Source organism: Rhineura floridana, chromosome 4, assembly GCF_030035675.1.
Source record: "Rhineura floridana isolate rRhiFlo1 chromosome 4, rRhiFlo1.hap2, whole genome shotgun sequence".
Classification (NCBI taxonomy): domain Eukaryota; kingdom Metazoa; phylum Chordata; class Lepidosauria; order Squamata; family Rhineuridae; genus Rhineura; species Rhineura floridana.
Genome location: NC_084483.1, coordinates 54,249,789 through 54,273,566, shown reverse-complemented (window position 1 = coordinate 54,273,566; position 23,778 = coordinate 54,249,789). Strand labels below are relative to the sequence as shown.

General features: G+C 38.9%; 1 long non-coding RNA gene across 1 annotated transcript; it reads right to left on the bottom strand.

Moving 5' to 3' along the window:
- Positions 1-2,917: 2,917 nt before the first annotated feature.
- On the bottom strand, positions 2,918-16,179 carry LOC133383075 (uncharacterized). The gene is made up of 3 exons (XR_009762164.1): positions 16,062-16,179; positions 7,470-7,600; positions 2,918-3,075 (listed from the first exon to the last, which is right to left on the bottom strand). It is a non-coding gene; the product is annotated as an uncharacterized LOC133383075 (long non-coding RNA).
- Between the last annotated feature and the right edge of the window lie 7,599 nt (positions 16,180-23,778).

Sequence of the window (23,778 nt, the reverse complement as noted above, 5' to 3'; positions counted from 1 at the left end):
TTTGGTAGGGTCAACCCACCACCCCTGATGTTAGCGGCACTGCTGCTTACCTGGACATGACTGGGCCAGGATGGTGGCAAAGTTGGGGCCAGTCTGTTGCACCAACTGGAGTGCCATCACCAATCCAGTAGTCCTGCCTGTTCAACCATGCAGCCCCAACCTAGCTGCTGCTCCACCCTAGTCCTTTCCAGGTAAGCAGCAGCAACACCAATGTCAGGAAGGCAGCCCTGTAGCTCTGCCTCACCACATGTACCATTTCTGAAATCAATATTATCCACATACACACACCAAAAATGTAGGGGGAAATATGACTAATTAGCACAGAAGATCTAAAAGGCACTCATTGCATATGATTAAAAGGCCAGGGAGAATAAAAATTAGCTAGAAAGATACAGGAAGAGCAAGAATGCAACGTCACATAACTTTATAAAAAAAAATCTGAGTTTTTATGCATTATATAAACAGAGTATTGCTGCCTTTGAAAGAGGAGATTGTTTTTTTCATATTGCTTATATTTCTAGTATGATGCCTCAAGGCTAACCCTTTAAACTACTCACAGATTTTGTACTGTAAATATTTTTCTTTAAAAAACCAACCCTATTCAATAGGACTGATTATCCTTTCTGCACCTATAAATCCAGGAGAAACATGCTCTAAGGGTTTGGAGAGATGTGCAGACAAGCCATGCAGGAAAGGAGCAACCTGTGAAGATACTATAAATGGCTTCACATGCAGTTGTCCATTTGGTAAGGATTTCTACATTTATTCATTAATTTATTTTGTTATTTCTGTTTATGTCACTGTGGGATATTCTCTGACCAGCAAAAACTGCTTCAATTTTGCCATGAGGCGGCATGTTTCAAATTACTTTGCTTTGTACTGTTTGAATTTAGGCTATCTGGGGCAAAAATCCCTTGCTATATTTTGCCTAGAGTCACATGTCCTGATCTTCATCTTGTGACATTTGCATAACACAAATACCGTATAAATCAATCTTAATATCTTGTCTTAGTATTATGTACAATCTTGAGACAGCACACTGAGTAAGCTGTCTTGCACTGATGTTTTTAAAACATTGCTTACTTTTTTTCATCCTGAATCTAAATTCAGGATGTGATGAAGTATGATCGGCAAAGTGACAGCAGTCTTGTTTGCTTCAGTCAACTTTTCTATCTTCCTGAAATAAACTCTTGAGATGAATGCAGATCAAGAGGAGAAACACTGAAAGAAATAGTCTAATTTAGACACCAAGGAAAATGTATTTTCATGTTTATATTCAGGAAACCAAATCCTGAATCATGCAGTTTAGTACAAATTGCACTGACATGATATCGTTTAAATATAAATTACAAAGCACAATTTGAGCTTGTGTATAATTAGTGATATCTCTGTCTTGTCAAGCATGCGTAAGATAAATTAAAATGGCTTCAAGGTGTGTTTTTATTTGGTTGAGAGGTTTGATGGTTTGTGTAAGGAAGAGAGAAATGTGTTGTTTTTATTTCTCTCTGTACATGTAGAATGGGTGTTCCAAAGCCTTCTATCTTGTGAATTTCAGGTGTTACTTCAAAAAAAAAATCCGAGTTCTCATGTTTGTTGCCCAGAGCCGATGTTTTATATGTGATTTAGGCTGCAGTCCTATACGTACTTACTTGGCAGTGAGCCCCATTGAACAGAATGGGACTTACTTTTGAGCAGACATTATAGGTAGCAGGAGAGATATCACCACAGGGAGAGTGTAATGTCTAGACAGGGTCCTTCTTAAAGTATTCAAAATGAGAAGAGTGTTTGACATTGCATTGTATTCATGTGCTTGTCTAGCTTTTTATAAAAGCTGCAAAGGAAAGAGGTCTGGATAGGAGACGGGTGGGAAACCACTGGCCCACCAGATGTTGCTGAACTACAGTTCCCACTATCTCGGATCACTGGGCATACTGGCTGTGGCTGATGGGAATTGTAGTTCACCAACAACTGGAGTGCCAGAGGTTCCCCATCCCTGATGAAAATGGAAATGGACTGCCTTCAAGTTGATCCCAACTTATGGCGACCCTATGAATAGGGTTTTCATGGTAAGTGGTATTCAGAGGGGGTTACCATTGCTTCCCTCTGAGGCTGAGAGGCAGTGACTGCCCCAAGGTCACCCAGTGAGCTTCATGGCTGTGTGGGGATTTGAACCCTGGTCTCCCAGCTTGTAGTCCAACACCTTAACCACTACACCACACTGGCTCTTCCCATCCCTGGTGCAAATAAGCATAGAATAGGTGTTTATGGGAATATGCCATGGGACTGGGGGGAGGGGGAACCTTTGCTTTTGAATAATTATTTTGTGATGCCCCTTCCTGAGGTAACTCAGTGTTGGGATACCGTAGGGAACTCTTTTACATTAGATAATGGCAGAAACATTAATCTGCATTGCACTGTGTTTCAATCTACATTTCTTTTGGGATGTGCTGCAATTTCCTATATATACATTTGAAGTCTTCTGTTTGAAAGCTTCATTTACTTTTCACACCCTTCTGATTTCCTGCACATGCTATTACATCTCAAATTGTTTCTTTTGGCTATCTGTCATCTAATGTGTGATACACTTCATAGAAGATTAGTGCCTGGGTATAGCCAAGGACTCCTTTTAATATTAATTTTCTCATCTCCCTTAGACAGAGTAAGAGCTCGAGAGGATGATGAGAATGGGATTCTGGCAAATAGCTTTCCGAGGTTCTTGCAAACAGCATTCATAATATGCATATTAGGATAACTATAGTCCCAGTAGAAGATGCACAGGGTAAAGCAGTAGTACAATGTTTTTCAGGTTTTCAACTTTCAGGGAACACTCTTCACATTGGCTTGCTTGCACAATAGCACCCATATTTGTCAACTCATGCAACTGAGAATACAGCCTAGAGAGCAACACTCAGTCCTCCACATTTTAGGATTTTATTTCTTCCATTTCTTTTCCATCTTTCCTACAGCATGCAGGACAGCAGCATGCATGATTCTGTGATCCACCCCATTTTATCATAATCATTAGGTTAGATTGACTGTGAATGTCATGGATAAGTGTGGATTTGAACTGGGACTCTATAATATACAAACAAAATAGATAATGATTAATTATTTTGTTATTTTATTGATAACCCACCTGTTCCCCAAAGAGCTCAAACATGGTTCATCCCATCCTAATTTTGTCCTCACAGCAATCCTGTGAGGCAGGTTAAGCCAAGAGACAGCAACTGGCCCAAGGTTACCCACTGAGCTTCATGGCTAAGTGGAAATTTGAGCTCCCAGGTCCGACTCTCTAACCACAACATCACACACTGGCTCTCAAGATTTACAAGATTTTACAAGATTTCTAGCCCAATCTTCATTTAAAAAAAATGACCCCAGGGTAGGGTACAATATAGATATAATATGTAACAATAATTGTTGTTATAATTTATATCCCATCCTTCCAACCAAAGGAGCCCAGGGTAGCAAACATATCAACAAAAACAATTGGAAAACAAGAAAAAGAAAAACATTCTAAAAACAGTTAAAAACATTTTAAAACACAGTCACAACTAAAAACATTCTTTCATTAGTGATCTTCAGGTTGTCAGGAACAGTCCCCTTCAACCATCAAATGCCTGGGGAAACAGGAATGGTTTCAAGTTCCTCCTGAAAGTCACTAGCGATGGAGACAGACACACCTCACTGGGGAGGGCATTCTAAAACAGAGATCCAGCACTAAAAAGGCCCTTCACGGGTCAGTGCCAACAGGGGAACCCCTGGTGGTGGCACCACCAAAGCGTCGCTGCTAATCGTAGGGTCTGATAAGGGTGTCAGATAATCTGTCCAGATAGATGTTCATTGTGGGTGGGGCTGAAGTCAATAGCGGGAAAGGCCAGAGTCCAAAATGCCTCCTTTTTACCACCACCTTTCTGGCGTTTTTTCTTTCCTTACTGCTCAAATGAAATTAGGCTGGGGGTCACAGATTGGTCACCCCTGCACTATACTGTATTGACATCTGTGCATGCCTAATCTGTGCATGGCTGCTTGTTACTGTGTTTCACTTCCCTGATCTCTCACTGTGCACTGAGCAAGTAACTTTCCTTAGTACTGCATTAGTGCCTCCAAACTTCAAACTAGGCAAGTGGAAAGCTTGATGGGTGTCGGGGTAGCTTTATAACCTTGGTTTGATCCTCCTGTGTCCTTGCACTTTACAACATTCTTTAAAATATCTTCCTTCAACACCTAGGGACTGTGTTGGTTACTGTGCATTTCCATTAAGTGGCATAGGGATAGGCCTCAAGAGTCCCAGAGAAGACAGCTCCAACTCTCCCATTCATCCACTCACCCGCCCAACATACTCACACATTGAGCCACACTGTGACTCATCTGTAGGGCTAGCAAGCCAGAGTTTTGTGAAGGCATTCAGGTTTATAACAACATCCATAATTGTCACTTGTCTCAGGTCTGAGAATGGCTTAGCATTTGCTCCTCTAGCTTATCCATTTTACCCATTTGGGTACAGCATCTTTTATTCTTGTATGGCTCTGTATTGCCTGTTTCTTCCAGGTGCATGATATATGCCATGTTGTGCTCCAGTTTTCCCCCAAGTCTGCCATGTTCTCCAGACAGGTGTACAGATTGAATATGTGTGTTCAGAAAGGGGAGTGCCTTTCGACTTCCGGGAAGGATTGCTTCACTTGTGCCTGCCTCTGAGACGACCTCTCGTCTCAGAGAAAGCTTTTTCAGTTTTAAAACCAGTCAAAAGTTTTTTTTTGACTGGTAAAAACTTTCTCCCAGGCAAGGGAGAAACGAAGAGATCATCCACAAGCTTCGTTGTGTTTGTTGGGGGACTTGAATTCAATAGGATTGCCTATGAACGAAGGACCAGCCAGCAACGTCGGACGGAGCCAAGGAATTTCAAGCAAGCTCAAACTGATTAAGCGAGATGTTTTTCTTTTCTTCAAAGAAAAACAGATTTTAACAGGCAAGCATTCTTCTTTCTATCCTTATCATTTGGCTTAAATTGTTGCAGTAAAAGAGATTTGTTAAAAGAATCAGCAGTAAAGAATCCCTGGGTGAGTTATAACTTTTCTCTTTTATACACGGAATTAAGGCGGAAGGAAATCGAAATAGCTTATCTTTGTTTTTATTGCAAAAAGCTGGCCTGGAATTGAGAATTATAAAGATACAAACGGATGAGAGATATCTAATCTGAGGAGAAAAATTTTGATTTATATGAACTTTTGAGTATGATATGTCTGGGACTATTTTTTCTGGTCTACTTCATTTTGATGAATCTGCTTGTTCTTTATGCCACTAACTATTTGGATGCTGTGAACTAAATTTGTTTTGCATTCTTGGACACATAAGAGATAAGGCAGTTTGTGCTGTCTACATTATGATGTCATCAGGTTTGGAATATTAACTCCTTTGTTGCTGGAAAAAGAAATAAATTGCTCTTTGCTTGGGAATAGTGCTATATTGGAAATTGAAGGGTTTTTTTTCTTCTTGGATTTAAAAATGACAATTAAGAAAGTGGCTGAGACCCTGGAAGTAAATATGTTTCAGAAAATAATGGATGAGATTGAGATAACGAAACAAGAACTTAGACATGGCAAACAAGAGATGAAAATTGAATTTGGCAAAATGAAGCAGGAGCTGAAAGAAATAGGGGATTTTATGAGAGAGGAGGTTGATGAGATCAAACATATAACTAGACAAGCAATAGAAGAAGAAAGAAAAATTAAAGGGAAGATGCAAGTCCTGGAGATTGGAACAGATATATCAAATGTGGAACTGGAAAAAGATTTGGAGTTTATGGACCTTAGAGATAAAGATTACTGTTTGGAATTCAGCGTTGTTCCTGAAGAAATTGATGAAGATATCAGAGACAAAGCTATCAATGTTTCAAAAAAATTTCTGGACTGGAATGATGTGATGGAGCTTGAAATAGAGAAAAATTATAGAATTAATTACAGATATGTGACAATGGAAAAACTCTCAAGAGATGTGCTAGTGCATTTCGTAAAAAAGAGGAACAGAGATATGACTTTACAACAACATTTCAGTAACACATTCAGAATTGATGGCAAGGAAATATTTGTGAGGAAGGAAATTCCCATCAGACTCTTATTATATGACTATGCCTATGACAGCAAGATTATTATGGATGCAAGGATGGAAGATGGAATTAACACTGATAATGGAAGAATGGCTATTGAAATTACTGGACCTAGCAGACTTGATGAGATGGATTAATCGACATGTTTATTTGGAGAAAAATCGATGAATATATTTCTCAACCACTGGAAACCTCTCTTTGACTTTTTGCAGAAAGAATAAAGTGATGTTAATGAGATTTGATGATTAATTAAGATAACTACTGGAGGAAAGTGATTTTGTAATATATTAAGAGACAGGTTTGTTATATATTATAGACCTATAACTGATCTGCGACAAATCGGAAGTCTACATTTTATTTTATTGTATTAGTTATTAATTTGTTTTTGTTTTGTTTTGTTTCGTTTTTTGAAACTTTGAAGAAAAAAATTAATGAAAAAAAAGAAAGAAAGGGGAGTGCCTTTCCTCTCTACCGTTTCCAGAAAGGAGGGGCATTGGGGCTAGGAATGGAAGAAACTGCCAATTTTGGTTCTCTCAGCTTCTCATTTTTGCAATCTGAAATTCAGTTCTCCACATTTTTGCAGCCATTTATGAATTTTTTAAAAAAGAAAATCCACATGGAAATTCTTCAGCATTTTAGTGCAAATTTATCCTAATACACACATTTTTGTATTTTGTTTTGACCAACATACACATTTTTGCAGCGATTTCTGCGAATATAATGCATGTTTATGTTATATTCACTCATATATTCATTTTTATGCACACTTTCCCCTAATATATGCATTTTTGTAAACATTCTTTGCTTGGAGAACAGAATTCCAAAATTTAGATTCATGTGAATTTCAAAGGTTGGCTGTGTTTTTGGTTCTCATATTGTTTCGGAAAGTGCAAATCTGAGAGGTTTGGCTTTAAATGCAAACTGAATCAAATGTCTTCTGCATCCCTAATTGGGGATGGTGACTTTCTCTCAGGTTTCCTGAATATAGTCTTATTTTCTTCAGCTTCTGAATGGTGCCCCCTCGCAGTGGATCAGGAGGAGATGGCAGACATACATACAGACTTTCAGACATGCTAACTATTGTTATACAAGACTGAATATTGGGAAATCCTTCTTTCTCCTAGTATTTTTTGAAATCCCTTTGCTTCTGTGGGTGCCTGCCTAAGAATTTGTGCTTCTCTTGATTCTTCACACTGAATGAACTTGTGTATAGAAGATTACTTGTAAGAGACCTTGTTTTATCTGTTACTGGTTGTCACCCTTCAATGCATTTTACTACTTATCTGCAGTCTCATCTGAGCTCTGCTGCTGAGTTCTTTGTCCTTGGGTTTTTCTAACTTTTTTTTCATTTTGTGTTGCTTACTGAAGAGTGTTTTCTCTTTACACGACCAGCCCTTTCATTCTTTTGCTGTAAGCCATTGGCTAAAGATGTAACTTTCATGGTTGTCCTTTCCATGCTGCTCCCATTGGTGAAGAAAGTCTGCTGTTCTCCCCCTGCACAAGCACACACACATTTGATGGATGAATACAATATTATTTGCAAGAGACTTTGCTGCTGCTAACATAGTACTGCAGATGCAGTACCCACCCACTTACCCCCTGCTGTCTGGTCTCATATCAGATACATTGCTTGATATGATTAACCTTCAGCACTTACATATAACTTAGGTTTATCTTTTTAAAGCCAACTTGACGTGGTATTTGTGGATGTTCTTTTCCACTGACCTTTTTCATTCTTCTGTGTCTTGCAGGTAGAATAGATACATACTTTCACTTCTGTTCATTCTTTCTCGTTCCAGATGTGTGAATCTGAAACACTATTTACATACTGCACAAGGACAATGTTCCTGTATCTTTGTTTTCCCATGTCCCCCTTTGCTTCTTTAAGGCAGCTGTTGTTTTCTGTGCATTTGCTCTTAGAAAAAATGTCATTTATTTAGAACACGAATCCACAAGACTCTTAATGTACTATCTCTGTTTGAATAAATGAAATGAAAACACAATCTATGAAAGGTTTTAGGAGGATTAATTTATTCAAGTATAAAAACCTAGCAACGGCTATATGACATGGCTACAAAATAAAAACTACCAAAATTCTATCATGGGTTGTTTCCATAGCAACTTTTCCTCCTGGATTTTTTTTTAAATCATGTCTTACTCCTGTGCTGCTCATTGATTTTCATTTTCTTTAGTCTACATTTGTATATAATTAACATCCATCACACAGACTAGAAGGTGCCTCCTTAATATTTACAATTGTCCTCAAGTTACCTAACAAGATGATGCATTAGGCACAGTTGTATATACAGGTGAAGATTAAAAAAAATCACTGACTTGATGCAGTTCTCTAAATAGATACGACATTGAAGAGAAGGTAGAAGTGGTAGAATGTTATGAATGGGTATAAATTTGAGTCTTGCTGTGGCTGTGTTTCTTAAAGATTAGGCTGCTGTGAATATGAATTACTTGAGACTACAGAGCAACTTCACATCAGACCTGGGATTGTAATGCATCTACTGATTTTCCACTGCAGTAGCTTTAACCAGGAGACAACTACGTCAATCCATGTGAACTTTATCAACATGGTAAAGGGGGGGGTAATTCTAGTCACACCAAGCATATGGTGAAGCAGCCATGTGCTTGCTTTACTTCATGCCCAAGCTTCAATTCACCACACCTTTAGCAGGCTACTACAAGGGATGGGGAAGGAATGAAATTCTGTCTGCATTTAAAAGCAAGCCTACCTAATTCACACTTTCCAAAACAACCTGCAAACCAAAACACAGTCACCTTTTGAAATGTATACTTCACCGGTTTTTACAGTCCAGTTCTACAGGCAAGAAATGTGTAAAAAAATCCATATACTAGGGTAAAGTGTGTATAAAAATACATATATTTGTGAAAGTAGCATTCAAAAATGCATTATATTAGGGCAAACAGCTTTGCAAAAATGAAGATATTAGGATAGTTTACAAATGTAAAATTCTGATTAGAGTTACCTTGAAAATTATGCTTATACGAGGGGGGAAAGAGACAAGACATTTAGAACATTAAAAAGAATATTTTTAATATAGATAGATAGATAGATCTACAGACACAGTTTGCTTCAAAGTGCAACTTGAACAAATTTCTTGTCTATCCCTACTACAAACATCCAGGAAAAAGCAATGATGGGAGGCTGAGGGTAGAGTCCTCATGGGTTTCTTTGGAACTATTTTTGTGAAGAAGGAAATAGGTATGCTCTGTGCATCACAGCTGAAAGTAAACCAAATCAGAGTGTGCCACAGATGACAGCAAGGAAGGCATTTGCATTTTCTGGAGGACTCATACCAATACGCATAACTGATGAGATTCCCTTATTGTGGATTAATGTAAGCAGAGTCAGCAAGCCCTTCAAACCCTGAAACTTTCTTGCCTTGTATGCCTATGATTTGCTTTGGGTACTTTCCTGAGTTAACAGAGCAATCCAACTCCCCCCCCCGCATTGTGCCTTTGGTTTGGGTGGATATGCCCCCCTGCCCAGTTCTGCTGGCTAAGCTGGCCTTCTGTTGGCAACCACTCAAGGAGTGATGCTGCCAAATGTGCAGATGTGTGAATGTGTCACTGGTGGGATGCCCACCAGTGGCAGCCAGCATGAGGCCTTGGAATGGGGCAATCTGGTGATGAGAATGGGAGGGGCTTTCTGTGATGTTCCATATTTCTGTGTAAATAATTGTTGTGGATTTATTTCAATGTTTATGGTAAGTGAGGCTGAGTATGGTAAGTAGTGAGAGTTAGGAGGGGGAATGTTAGTGTATGATGTGTGTGATTGGCTGGATGAATGTGGAATGGCTGATATATATTTGAAAGGCTTGACAGTCGACAGTTGGATAGGGGTTGAAGTTGGAGAGGGAGATTGATGTTTCGAGAGAGAGGGCTGGAGGGTGTGTGGGGGTGTGAGGAGGTTGTTGAGGCTTATATAGACAGGTTAATATTAATTGACAATACAGTGAAGACTGTTGGAACTATATAAGTAAAGAACATATTTGGAAAGCACATGCTTGAGTACTTGAAACACAAACAATCTTGCTTAAGAAACATCTATTAAACAAATAAACTTATTTGTTCTATTTAAACACACCTGGTTCTTGGCCACCTATTACAAGAATACAAGTGTGGCAAAACATAAAAAGGGAGAAACAGTATCAATGGTGGCCTCGAAATACCTGAGAAAGTAACTGTAGCAGGTTACAGAGGACGAATCCAGGGCTGTTATCTCTGAGAGTCATAAAGATACATGGGGGGGGTGTTGAGGCTTGACTGGAAACCTGGATGTTTATAACAAGGCCTGGGGGAAATAGGCAGAGTCCGTAATAGCAGCTTTCTTATAGAGGGTGGTGGAAGAAAAGGGAAACCAATTCTCCTTCTGCTAAAGGTGGAGTGTTGGCAGGGTGTGGCCATGACACTGACACCCCAGGACAGTAGTGTAATGACAAATTCAGAAGTGCAGGGTCTCTTCATGACAGTCACAGCAACCACCACCCTTTTTTGCTGCTGGGTTGAGAATGAGATCCTTGTTGATGCCTTCTCCCACAACAACAGATGTCCCTAAGAGCCAATTAGCATGAAAGGGGGAGAGCATTAGCTACTGAGAAGAGTCTTCTCAGTGGCTGTGTCACCTCCTTTCACTCTGATTGGCTCCAGTTAGCAGAAAAGGACAGGAAAGCATGTTACAAGACTCTTTACAGTGAATAACACCCTCCCTCTTCATACTGATTAGCTTGTAGGATACTGGAGACATAGTGACCCTGCTCCCCAAAAGGTAAGGGGTCTAAGACCCCCTGAGAGCCCCAACGATTACAAGCTGCCCCAGGATCTATTGGATTGAAAGCTGGTTTCGCTGCTGTCACACAACAGCATTGGGACCTTAATTGCACCAGTTCCAACTTGATGCAGCAATCTTCATCTTCCCCCACCCTGGCTGCTGTGTGCTGTGGGGCTGTAGATACTGCAATGGCCCCACTGTTCCATACAGCCCCACCAAATGGCAGTCGGAGTTTTGATTGAGCTCAAAGATGCAAGTGTAATATTTAAGCGACAGTGAGGCAGAGCTTCTCAATAACTAGGGGACTAGTCTGCATGCCTTCGTCGATTACAGCTTATGGAGACCCTATGAATCTTTTGGATGTATTCATAAGGTTTTCATGGTAAGAGGTATTCAGAGGTGGTTTACCATTGCCGCCTTCTCTCTCTCTCTCTTTTGAGTGAGTGAGTGAGTGAGAGAGTGAGAGAGAGAAAGAGAGAGAGAGAGAGAGAGAGAGAGAGAGCTAATTACAATAGAGCCCCATCATTGTATAACCATCTATGTCTCCAAGAGGAGAAAGTTACACCACTGGGGCATCTTTATGGAGATGACCCTTCCCCAAGTCCTTCTCCACAGAGAGTGATGTAGCCACCGATGTTGACACCCTTCTGGCGACGGAGGAGTTCTTTCAGGCATTCTGATGAGTGCACAACAGCAGCCATCTTGCTTCACTGTTCCCAAGACCATTCTTAAGTTGATTTACTAGGCAATTTAAAATCTTGTGTTCCCACTTTTGAACATTTTCCTCCTCCCAACCTTTTTCCTTTTTGCTATTTTACACCTACTTATCATATATAATGCATTGATTGAGTACTCCTCATAGTATTTATGGCAAAAAGACATCAAAGAACAAGGATCTAGAGATGTTTTACTTCATCGTCTGTAGCGGTTGTAGGCTCAGATAAAATAGATAACATAGTGGAGTAGGAGAAGCTTATGATGTAATCTCATTTAGAAAGAAAAGGATTATGACAAATGTGGGAACAGAGTCTGGTGGCAATCACTGAAAGCCCTAAAACTGCAGAAACCGTGTCAAGTCAGGTACACCAAAACTAGGGATGTACTAGAATTCCACCCAATTTGGATTTGGTACTGAATTGTCCATTAATTCACTTATCCTCTTATTGTTGTGGATCGAACTTTTATGTTGTACTTTTCAATGGCTATTTTTGAAAATGGACTTTTTAATACAAAATCTGCCTGTAAAATATAAATAATAATAACAATTTTATTGATATTTCCTTTCAAAATATCAATATTATCAATATGTTATGTGAGGGGAAAAATGGATTGGTAAAAGCAGCAGCTATCAGACAATGAACTCAAATAGTTAGCAGCCTCTTAGGTAGATGGAATGCTTTTGCAACAGATCCCATCCCTAATCAAAGCCCCCCCAAAATGGACTTAAGCTTTCCATTAAAAAATGCTTCCTTCTAACAAAGCCAATGGAGTTTTGGTACAGCCCTACATAATTTTCATTTTTTGCAAGAAAAAAGCACAAAATAGCTATACAAAGGGAGAGGGAAAATAAGGGTGTCATGTATTCCAGCAGGTACATGGTATGTCAAGAAATAAAATCTCACGGGAAGGAATAAAAATGAAGCTATAATCCCCAAGAAATAGCAACAACAGGAGTTTTATAGAGTTGCTTTAAAAGTTCAGCAACAGATGCAAACAGAAAAGGGAACTATACAATTTTGGACATTTCAACAAGATTATCTGTCTGTTCTTCAGAGGGATCCAGAACTAGAATGGCTGGACAGAGGTTGTGACAGAGGTTACTTGGCAAAAATATTTTGGACAAGTTTTATGGTCCTGGAATTCACTGTGTGTTTCAATTCTCTGAAAAAAAAAGTTGTCTAGTATATAGTATAGTTATCTAAAAACCGGATTCACTCATATCTCAAGAAATTTTGTTTTATAAAGAAAAAATATCTCTACTGTTCACAAATTAAAACACTACCAGACTTTATTCGTTTAAATTCTTCAGCTCCTTCTTCCTTTCTCAGCTTAATCTACTGGGTAATATATTGGTGATAAACAAATTGTTTTCCTGCTTGCTTGCCTAAAATCCAAGTAGCAGAATGAATTGCTTCCTCCAGGCTGCAGTGAACACTTTTTAGTTTTCTGACAGGATGATGATAGATCAGCAATTTGTCAAGTCCCCTTTGCCACTTTTCTTTTCTGGGAGAATGACGGGGCTTGAATGCCTTTCGTCTTGAAACACAGATACATTTGAGTTACTTAGTGGTTTCTCATAGCATTACATTGCCTTTTCCCTCTCTGTCATTTTGTCTTTGAAGTTTGGAATGAATATAAAAGCCATCTGGGAGTTCCAGCTGACATGAACTATTTAAAACCAGCTTTGTATGCATTTGAAATTAATAGATTAAAAGGGGAATTTGAGCAACTGTGTCTACTACCATAACGGGATGGGACAGAGATGGGATACTACCATAAAGGGTGGGACAGGGAAAGATACATTATAAATATAAATATATAAATATGCATTCTAGGGTAATACTTGAGTGTAAGTAATGGGCATGAGACACTTGCATCTCTAGTTACCTACAAAAAAATGGAACATGCTAATTAAAAACACATAGATCCCACTGGCAATCCTATACTCGCTTACCTCAGAGTAAGTCCCATTGAATTCAATTGGGTTTAATTCTAAGTAGACACAGGATTGTGCTGCACAATAGATCACAATAGGATACACAGATTAGGCTGAATGTCTTCAACTTTCCCATGGAAAATCTATTAGATTTTTGTTTTATTTTATTTTGTGTTATGTAGGAGAACCAGGTGCCTTTCTGAACTGGGCCTTGGCTTCTGTTTCTATGGATATGGAATAATATTGAGATGCTTGTGTAGCAAAGGATGGAAGTACATTGCCCTTTGTCATGAACCCAACTGGAGGGATGATTCTTAGGCAGTTTTAAAATGGTCTCTTTCAAAATCCTGTATGACATAGGGGAGGGGGGAATGGTAGTACTTCATTTTGGTCTGGTTATAGAAAATAACTTGGGAAATATGTTTAACACATATTAGTTTGTTTAGATCCACAACCAATTCACAGAGTTTTCCTTGCAATTTTCAATATATGTCTACTTAAGCATTTCTTACTCTTGAGGGAGAAAGCTCAAGTTGATTATAGTCACACAATAGCAAGAGATGGAGGGCCTCATTAACTGGAAGAATAACAGAGCCCTCTGGTGTTCAAATAATGCTTTAAATTATGTGTAAGGGTACAAATCGCAAAACTTAGTTAATAGTCTCTGTATTATACTTTACTGAATTCAAATGCTATTAATATTTTTATCCTAATAATGCAATGACAATTTATCTAAATATGTATGAACATTAATCAACATGTGTTCTAACACAATTAAGTCTTTTGATAATAAAGAAGCTCTTCTTGAAAAATCTGATGTTTAGATCTTGATCAATTCAAGCATTAAAAAAAGCAAAAAAACCCACAACTTTTTTTTTTTTTTTGGTTTTCCACAGATGTTGCTTTGGGAAAGCACTTCCCTCTTTTTTCCTCTTCCAAATTTTCCAGTAGATATTTTGCTACCTAGAAAATAAAGTTAGATTTCTGTTTTCACAACTGAGAAACTGCATGGACATATATGAAGAAGGTGGCTCACTTCATAGCTGTGTATGCAGCATACACACGAGCAGTAGTGGCTGGTGCCTGTTGGGACTGGTAGAGCAGAAGGCAAGTAGGCAGAGCCAGAGCCAATGACAAGCAGAGCCATCCCCTGTAAATAAGAAGACAGGCAAGTGGGGACTGGCTGGCGGCAGACTAAGGTTGGTGGGACAGTGCCCCACTCACCCTAATAGATCAGCCTCCATTGCACACCAGCACTAATGAGGCAGGATAGACTGACTCCTCACAAGTAAAAGAGATCAGCAAAGAAAGCCTTTGATATTCTCTGTCACAGGGACCATATATGTGTTGTTTTTGTTTCCAGATCTATGGGCATCACATGGAGGCAAAGTAAGAGTATTTCAAAACTATGTGAGGATGTAGCACAGGTGTCCAGGGTTGGAGGGAAGGGTTTGCCACATATACCTATGTGCCATATAAAGCCTCACCAAGCAGCAGGGACAAAAGGGCAACGTTGAGTGTCCCATTGGTTACAGCTTTCTGAACAGTGTGGTAGCATGTTGTGTATCGCTCCCTGCTGCAAGCCTTTGTATGATGACTCAACCTCCAAGCTTTTCACCCCCTCATTTCCCTCTAATAAGCAACACAACGTGCTGCATGTTCAAAGGTCCTCTATATATTTGCAGGATTTGGGGTCCCCACATCTTGTATAAATAACAGCAACAAAAGTGTTGCCAACTTTAAGAGGACAGAAAAGGATTCTGTCACACCACACTCTGTCTCTCAGACTTTCTCTCATACACACAAAGTTTGCAGATCTCAAGACAGAGGAATAGAGGAAGCTGCCTTGTATTTATTTGTGTATTTCATGTAAGACAGTTCTAATTTACAGAATACACACGCACAAAATGGAACTAAAAAAACCCTTATAATATCAGATAAAACAATAAAATTTACCAAAACCAAAACTAGCACATTTTGAAGACATCTTCAGAGTGAGGGAAATGACTCAATTGGCTGGCCATCAAGTACCTGTAAGGTGGACTGGTGTTTGGAGAGAAGTGTGGTCTGCAGCCATCCAGAGTCCACCCTTCTCCAACCATATTCCCTACCCCCACTGTTCAACATACCTGTCTCCTACCCATAACCGCCTGGATAGGAGCACTATTTTCACCCTACCTCTTACCATGGCACTACCATATATAGCACTCACCCCATTCACACATACAAACCACACTGATTCATGCCACTGAGTCATTTCTACAACAGCTGGGAACAGCTCCCCAGCGTGTCAGACAGGATTCTTTCCCAGTCCTGCTGCAGATGCTAGGAACTGAATCTAGGACCTGCTCCGTGCATAGCATGGCTTCTATCACTAAGCTATAGCCCTTTCCCTGCGCGCTGACACTGAAGGCAGACATAAAACAGTACTTCTAGTTGGTTCCTCTTTGCTAATGAATCTAACAGGTAAGCATACTAATGAATTAAATACTAACTTGATTCAACAGTGTTCTCCTTCCTCCTCAACTCTTTAGTACCAGTGTTGCCTCTTCTTGCAGCTGGAAAAACTTAATGTGCTTTGCAGATGGGTGCCTGACACAGGAGGAGGCTGTATCATTTCTGTTTCAGAAAGCTAGCTGTAGAGTGGTTAACTTTATCCAGGAATGGTGGTGGTTGGAGGAGGAGGATGCAGCAACAAGGGAAAGCACAGCTGAGGGCTTGAGACAAATTTTGATTTGCTAGCATGTTCATCTGTTACACTGTGAAACCAAGCTCACTGAGCAGATGAAAAATATGCTATGAGCCTTCCTGTTATGTCATGTTTGAAACTGAAATCTGTATTTCAAGTAGGCTTCATTATCCTAGTTCTCAGATTTAAGCAGAATTTAAAAAAAAACATTGTGTACTTCAACAGGAAAACCTTTTTTTCTATCCACAATTCAAGAAATGAATATACCCAAAACAAAACCAGAAATAGAACAAACAATGTTCTCAGCGTGCTCAAAAACATAATCTTCTGTGTTTATATGGCAAAATTCTCTCCTTATGCAAAAACTGGAAGCAAAAATAATGACCTGCAGAACTACAGGGACAATGAAAATGTCAGTAAAACAAGACTCTATGTTAAAACAAAGTCCCAGAACACTAAACATTCTCTGGGCTAGAAGATAAAATTTTAAGGGCCAAGGTTTTGCATGTGGTAATGAGACATGTCATTTAAATAGATTTTGTTGGTATTTGGAGCCACAAGCAATCTTGCATGAGGGGGCAGTTTTTAAACATAATCAAGGGAAGGTGTTTTAGAGCATACATGCTCAGCAGTATATAAAGGATGCTGGTTCTCAGGAGAGATGCAACGGTGGCCTTTAATAATATTTATCCTACTATCTCTTAAAGTAAAGTTCTGAATTTTTTTTTTCTGTAGCAAGTTCATATGGGGGAAAAAATCTTTCCTGTCATTCAGCAGAAATAGTCATAGCCAAAGGTCCTGGACACATTAAAATTACAAGAGATAAACCCATATATGTTTTTTTAAAAAAAGAAAGACACTTATTTAGGATAGAACAAGATATTGTTGCAGAATAGGTTCTTTGTTTCACCTCAAGAAAGGCAGACATGGCTATAAGGTTTAAACTGGATCCTTTACTTAACAACATCAGCCATTACTGATTACATCAGAAGCAAGAAAGGAGAGAGGAAAGAGAAACTAAACTCACAATTCACTAAGACTTTTCCTGAGCCTAGATGCAGTAACCCTTTAGTGGCTTTTTCTCCTCGGTATAGTAGGTATTAATTAAGGACTGTTGCTTATTCCAACAGATGTGACACTTAGCTCAGGCTTAGTGAACAAAAAATAAATAACGTAAGAAAAGCCATACTGGATCATGCCAAAGGCTCACCTAGTCCAGCATCCTGTTTTCAGTGTGGCCAACCAGATACCTGAGATAGGGTTGCCATGTTCCAGTTCCACAATTCTGGGCAGGCTAATTTGCATATTATGCAGATTATTTATAATTATGCAAATCAAGTATTTTAATGGTTGCATTGTCCAATTGTTTTGTGCCTAGTAATTACCACCAAAACCTGGGGAGGATGTGAGGAATCTTTTCTTTTTTAACTTACGTTTTCAGCCTTAAAGGCCTAGACTCCAGTTATGCTTGCTTGGTTACTTGCTTTCTTGCTTTATTTATGTATTTAAGAGGATTTATATCCTGCCCTTCCACTGTTAAAAACAGAGCTCAGGGCAGTTTACAAATATAATAAAAACAACAAAATACAGAATCTATATAAAAACACAATAAACACACAAAATAGAAACAAACAAACAACAAATCAGAGCAGCATTATAAAAATACAGCATAAAACAAAAAGCCAGCAAAACATCAATTAAAAGCAATATTGTGACTGAGAGGTTATCTGTACAAACAATTTGTAACTGTGAAATGAACACATCACTTCAACCTGTCGCACAGATAGAAATCAAGATTTCAATATTATCTGTTCAGTCAATAATTTTATTTAAATATTATCTAATTTTATGTGAAGAGAATAGTGTTTGAGCATGTGAGAAGTGTCTTTAGTACACTGGTTCTCACATACCAGATCAAGGAGAGGGGAAACCTAGCCTTCTATGATAAAGGCTGGAACTTGATGGACACCTGAGTTTTAGCAAACAAAAATATCCCAGCAAAAGCCCTGGGGCAAATTTCTGCCTTTTATTATGTAATTTACACATGAGTGGACCTACAGGATTGTCCTTCAAGGATTTGTCACAAACTGTTGCCTGTACAATGTCCCCAAAATATGCACGGAGAAGGAGCCAACATATAGTCATCAGAAAATTTTTACCTCCCCTGAATAAGTTTTTTTGGCGGGGGGGGGCTGCTCAAGGTGCTGTGGTAGTGTCAACGACACTTATGATGACCAAAAATAAAAGATCGCTGTGGAGACAGAGCAATCTGATCCTTCCATCGGAAATCTTATTGGGGTCTAAATATATCCCAAAGTCAGCCAGTGTGATTTTTTTGCTGGAACTGCATGAGAGTCAAAATGTTGCCCCTCCCAAAGCCAAGGGAAAAAAAATAAAGGAAACAGATCTCAGACTAAGTATTGCCATGATAGATCTGACCAATGTCCAGCAGGTTTGGCGGTGAACCTCAACATTCACAAGTAAGGCATCAACATGAAGGAATTCTCCTGGTCTTTTTCCTCAGAACGTGGCATTCAGTGTTATATTGCTCTGAACCCAGAAGTTCCATTTAGCTATTATGGGTAACAGCTGTTGTTAAATTAATGGAGGATAGGAATGAGTATTCTTTTATCTAATCCCTCCTTTAAAGCAATCCAAGCCCACAGCAACCAACACTTCTGTGGCAGTGAATTTCATAAGTTAAGTTAATGATACACTGCCCTAAGCCATGCTTCCCTTTGTCTGTCTCAACACACAGTCAATCATTTTCACATCTATATAACATTGTGTTTATGGTAGTGAAGAACTGGGTTCACGATGCATCTTTGCTCAGGGAAGAAAGCACTCTGTCATCTTGCTACTGTGATTCTGTGAAGGATGGGAAAGTTGTCGATTTGGCTAAAGCTAAAACCTCATGCAAGGACAGGCTGAGGTTTGGACAGAGGACGCAAGTAGGGTTTCCAGGTCTAGAGCATCCCAGGCCCTGAGACTTCAGAGGCAGGGCCTGATGATGTCTAAGCATAATACATTGAGCATCAACCACAGTTGTTTGGAGCATGTCATTCAAATAAATAACCACAACTCTAACAAATGAGAAAATATTTCTCTGGTTACACATACATAGCAATCACAACACAAACTGCAGGATATTGGTTCATTCTCCTTTCAAGGCCAAAAAATATTATTTTAGGAGGGAGGAATCTGTTCTCAAAGCCCAATTCCCCCTACTCTCATTCTTTCGGAGGCTGGAGGGGGGATGCTTAAGTTTTTAATCAGTTAAAGAGAAGGGTTCACTTTCCACCCAGCATACACAATTCTTCCACCCTCCACAGTACTGGGGCACATTGCCCTCCCTGTTGGGCATATTCTGGGCCACCTTTAAGGATTTAGGTCCTAATTTTTTGCATACATAGGAAGGCCCTGGCAGCAATAAAGATTCTATCTTGCTTAGGGGGAGACCTACAGATCAGTGGTAGAGCATCTGCTTTGCATGCAGAGGGTCCTGGGTTCAAGCACCTCCAGGAAGAACAAGAGGAACTCCTCTGAAGCCCTGGAGAGCTGCTACCTGCCAGTATAGAGAGTACTGAGCTAGATGCAGGGACAGCTTGTGCCCACTAGATCTGATAGGGTTGCTAGGATGTCATTGTTGTAAACCGCCCAGAGAGCTTTGGCTAAGGGGTGGTATACAAATGCAATAAATAAATGGGAACATTTTGTAGGTACTGCAAAAGCCTTCAGTCTTATACTCACTCTCATGAGTAAGCCCAGCAGAACAGAGTGGGCTTTACTTACTTCTGAACAAGATGACTAGGATTGTGTTAGTAACCAGCCATGCTTGGAAAGTTCATTTTAAAAAGGAACAAAATAGTTCATTTCAACTTCATTCAAATAAACTTTTAGATCATCATAATTTCTGCCTGCCACACACCTGTTAAAGGCTCAAGAATGCTGCTGTCCTCCAATGCCAGCCCTAAACCATGCAAAGAACTTAAGTTAAACATGACAAGAAAAGAAGTCATACCTTTGGGCACGTGATAACCTAGGGTTGCCATATTGCCCGGTTAGCCGGGTTTTACCCAGATTCTTTGCATGCCACCCAGTGCCCGTTTAGCCCCTTAGGTGGCCCGGATTCTCAGCTTTAATTTTTTTAAAAATTAAGTTTCTAGGTGGTCCAGTTCTCGAGATATACATAAAAACGTCAGCCACCCCCCTGACCGTTAAATCTTTCTTTAAACAGTACTGTACAGTATAGCACTTTGTAGCTTTAACCCTGCCTGTTCAGGATTGCAGCCAATCAGTGAAGCCAGGGTTGTGTTTCAGTTTGAGGCAGTGTCTAGGAAACCTCATTGCAATGCCAGAAAATGGTGTTTTCCCCGGTTTATCTGAAAATCTCATAAATTGGGTAAGTATGTACATTTCAGGTTTTTTTCCTCTTGTGTGCAGGAGTCAGATCCTGAGCAGTGTTTTGTAAACCTTCCCAATACTTGCTTTTGTAAAAGCAATGCTAATCCCATATGCCCAGAGTAAATCCCATTGAATTCAATAGGACTTACTTTTGAGTAGACATGGTTATGAATGTGCTGAAAATCAATGGGACTTTGGAGTGAATGTAAAAAAGAATTGTGCTTGTGTTCCAACTCTTTCTGTTTCTCTCCAGTCCTATTTTAAAGCAAGTAGGCAGGGCTTACTTAGGTATTACAGTTTTTATTCTGTAGGAAACTAATACTGATTTTTTTATTTTTTATTTTTCAATAATTTTTATTCAGATTTTCATAAAACATACAAGACGAAATCATAAAACATTCAAAGACAAAAAACAAAATCAAAAATAGTTAAACAAAAAGAAAAAAAGAAAAAAAAAAAACAAAAATAAAAAATAAAGAGTAAAATATTGACTTCCCATTTGTCAAAGATCAAATCAGTTATAAGTCTATAATATATAACAATCCTGTCTCTTAAGTCATATTATAAAATCACTTTCCTCCAGTAGTTATCTTACTTAATCATCAAATCTCATAAACATTACTTTATTCTTTCCACAAAAAGTCAAAGAGAGGTTTCAATTCTTTAAGAAATATATCTATCAATTTTTTTTCCAGATAAGCATATCGATTAATCCATCTCATTACTAATTATGATAATCTTATTGTCATAACCATAGTCAAAATAAACATTTCAATTAATCCATCACATCAGAATCTGTTAGGTTCAGTAATTTCAGTAGCCATTGTTCTATTATCCCTATTAGTTCCATTTTCCATCTTCCATCTTCAGTAGTCTTGTTAAGTCCAGTAATTTCAGTATCCAATCTTCCATTATCAGTATTCCATAATAATCTTGCTGTCAAAGCCATAGTCATATAGTAAGAGTCTGATGGGAATTACCTCTATCCCAAATATTTTCTTGCCATCCATTCTGAATAGGTTGCTGAAATACTGCTGTAAAATCATATCTCTGTTCTTTTTTTCAAAATACACTGGGTCATCTCTTGAAAGTTTTTCCATTGTCACATGGCTGCAGTTAATTCCATAGATTTTCTCTATATTGGGCTCCATCACATCATTCCAGTCCAGAAGATTATCCATGCCATTGATAACTTTATCTCTAGAATCTTCATTAATTTCTTCAGAGATAACATTGAGTTCCAAACAATAGATTTTATTTCTAAAGTCCATAGACTCCAAATCTTGTTCCTGTTCCACGTTTGTTCCAATCTCCGGGATCTCCTCTCTCACAGGGACCCCTGTTCCAGTCTCCAGGGTCTCCTCTCTCACAGGGACCCCTGTTCCAGTCTCCAGGGTCTCCTCTCTCACAAGGACCCCTATGTCTTTAATCTCCTGTGTCTCCAAACAATAGATTTTGTTTCTAAAGTCCATAGACTCCAAATCTTTTTCCTGTTCCACGTTTGTTCCAATCTCCGGGGTCTCCTCTCTCACAGGGACCCCTTCCAGGGTCACCTCTCTCACAGGGACCCCTATATCTTTAATCTCCTGCTTCATTTTACTCAATTCAATTTTCAGCTCCTTACAACCCTGTCGCAGGTTTTGTTTCGTTATCTCAATCTCATCCATTATTTTCTGAAACATAGTTATTTCCAGATTCTCAGCCACTTTCTTAATTGCCATTTTAAAAGAAAAATATAGGAAAACCACTTCTTATTTCAGCAACAATTGGGTTAATACTCCAAACTTGGTGACATCACAGTATAAACAGAGCAGACAGCCTTATCTCTCCATGCTTAAGTAAACAAAATGCAGTTCCCAGGATCGAAACAATTAATGGCGGTCGTCAGGAAACAGATTCGTCAAAATAAAATAGACCAAAAAGAGAGTAGTCTCAGACAATATAATATTCTTCAAAATAAAAATCTGGAATAGAAATCCCTCTTCTGTGTATATCTTTAGAATGCAAATCCAGGACAGCTTTTTGCAACAAAAACAGAGATAAGCTATTAATTAGTGAGTAGCAGAGAGAAGTTATGGCTCCCCAGTGAGATGTCAAAAACCGATCAATCTGGCAAATCTCTTTTAAACAGCAACAATTTAAGTCAAGTAAAAGAAAAATATAGAAAGAAGGGTGCTTGCCTGTTAGTGCGTTCTCTCTTAGAAGATAAGATGAACGTTCGCTTTATCAGATAGAGCTTGTTGTTGAAAATCCGTCCCACCTTCGTCGGCTGGACCTCGTCCCATAAATTAATGAGATCTGGTCGTCCCAACAAAAATAGGCTTTGAGGTTAATCTCTTCGTTTCTCCCTACCCGGGAGAAGTTTAATCAGTCAAAAAAAAAAAAAAATCTGACTGATATATCTGAATAAGCTTCTTTTGAGGCAGGAGCCCGTCTCAAAAGCAGGCACAGGCTAAGTCACCCTTCCCGGAAGTCTAATACTGATTTTTTTAAAACTAATACTGATTTTTCTGCAATGACCAACTGGTTTGACAATAAACTATTATATGGGCTGTATTTATTTATACATCTGCAGTGTGTGTGTACGTGCGTGTATGGAGTGTTTCCAACAACCCTGTGAGGTAGGGTTAGAAACCAAGGCAGCTCACAACAAGAAATAAAGCCATTTAAAATCCAATAACCATAAAAACAAGTATAAACAGTTGCAAAACAGCGTAAAGTGGCATGATTTGGAATTTTGGGTTGTGTGAATGAAGTTGCTTATCACTTGAGGTTGCATTTCTGTCCCTGTTTGAGTAAGCCCCACTGAATACACTGGGACTTGCTTCTGAATAAATAAACTTAGGATTGCACTATAAATATCTTTACAGTTTGTGTAAATAATAAATATATTTGATAGTCATGCTTATATAAATATTTCTTCATTTATCATATTTTTGGTTTTTGGTTAGGAATCCTGACTGGTTGTGAGATGCTTAGTTTTCTGCCTTACTCATAGGAATCTTGTTGTGATTGGTATGGTGTTGCATTTAAGAAATCATGGTACGAAATGGCCTGAATCAGTATAAGGCAGATTCCTTGGTTCCTAAAAGTGGGAAGAGACTCAAGGGTCACATTGA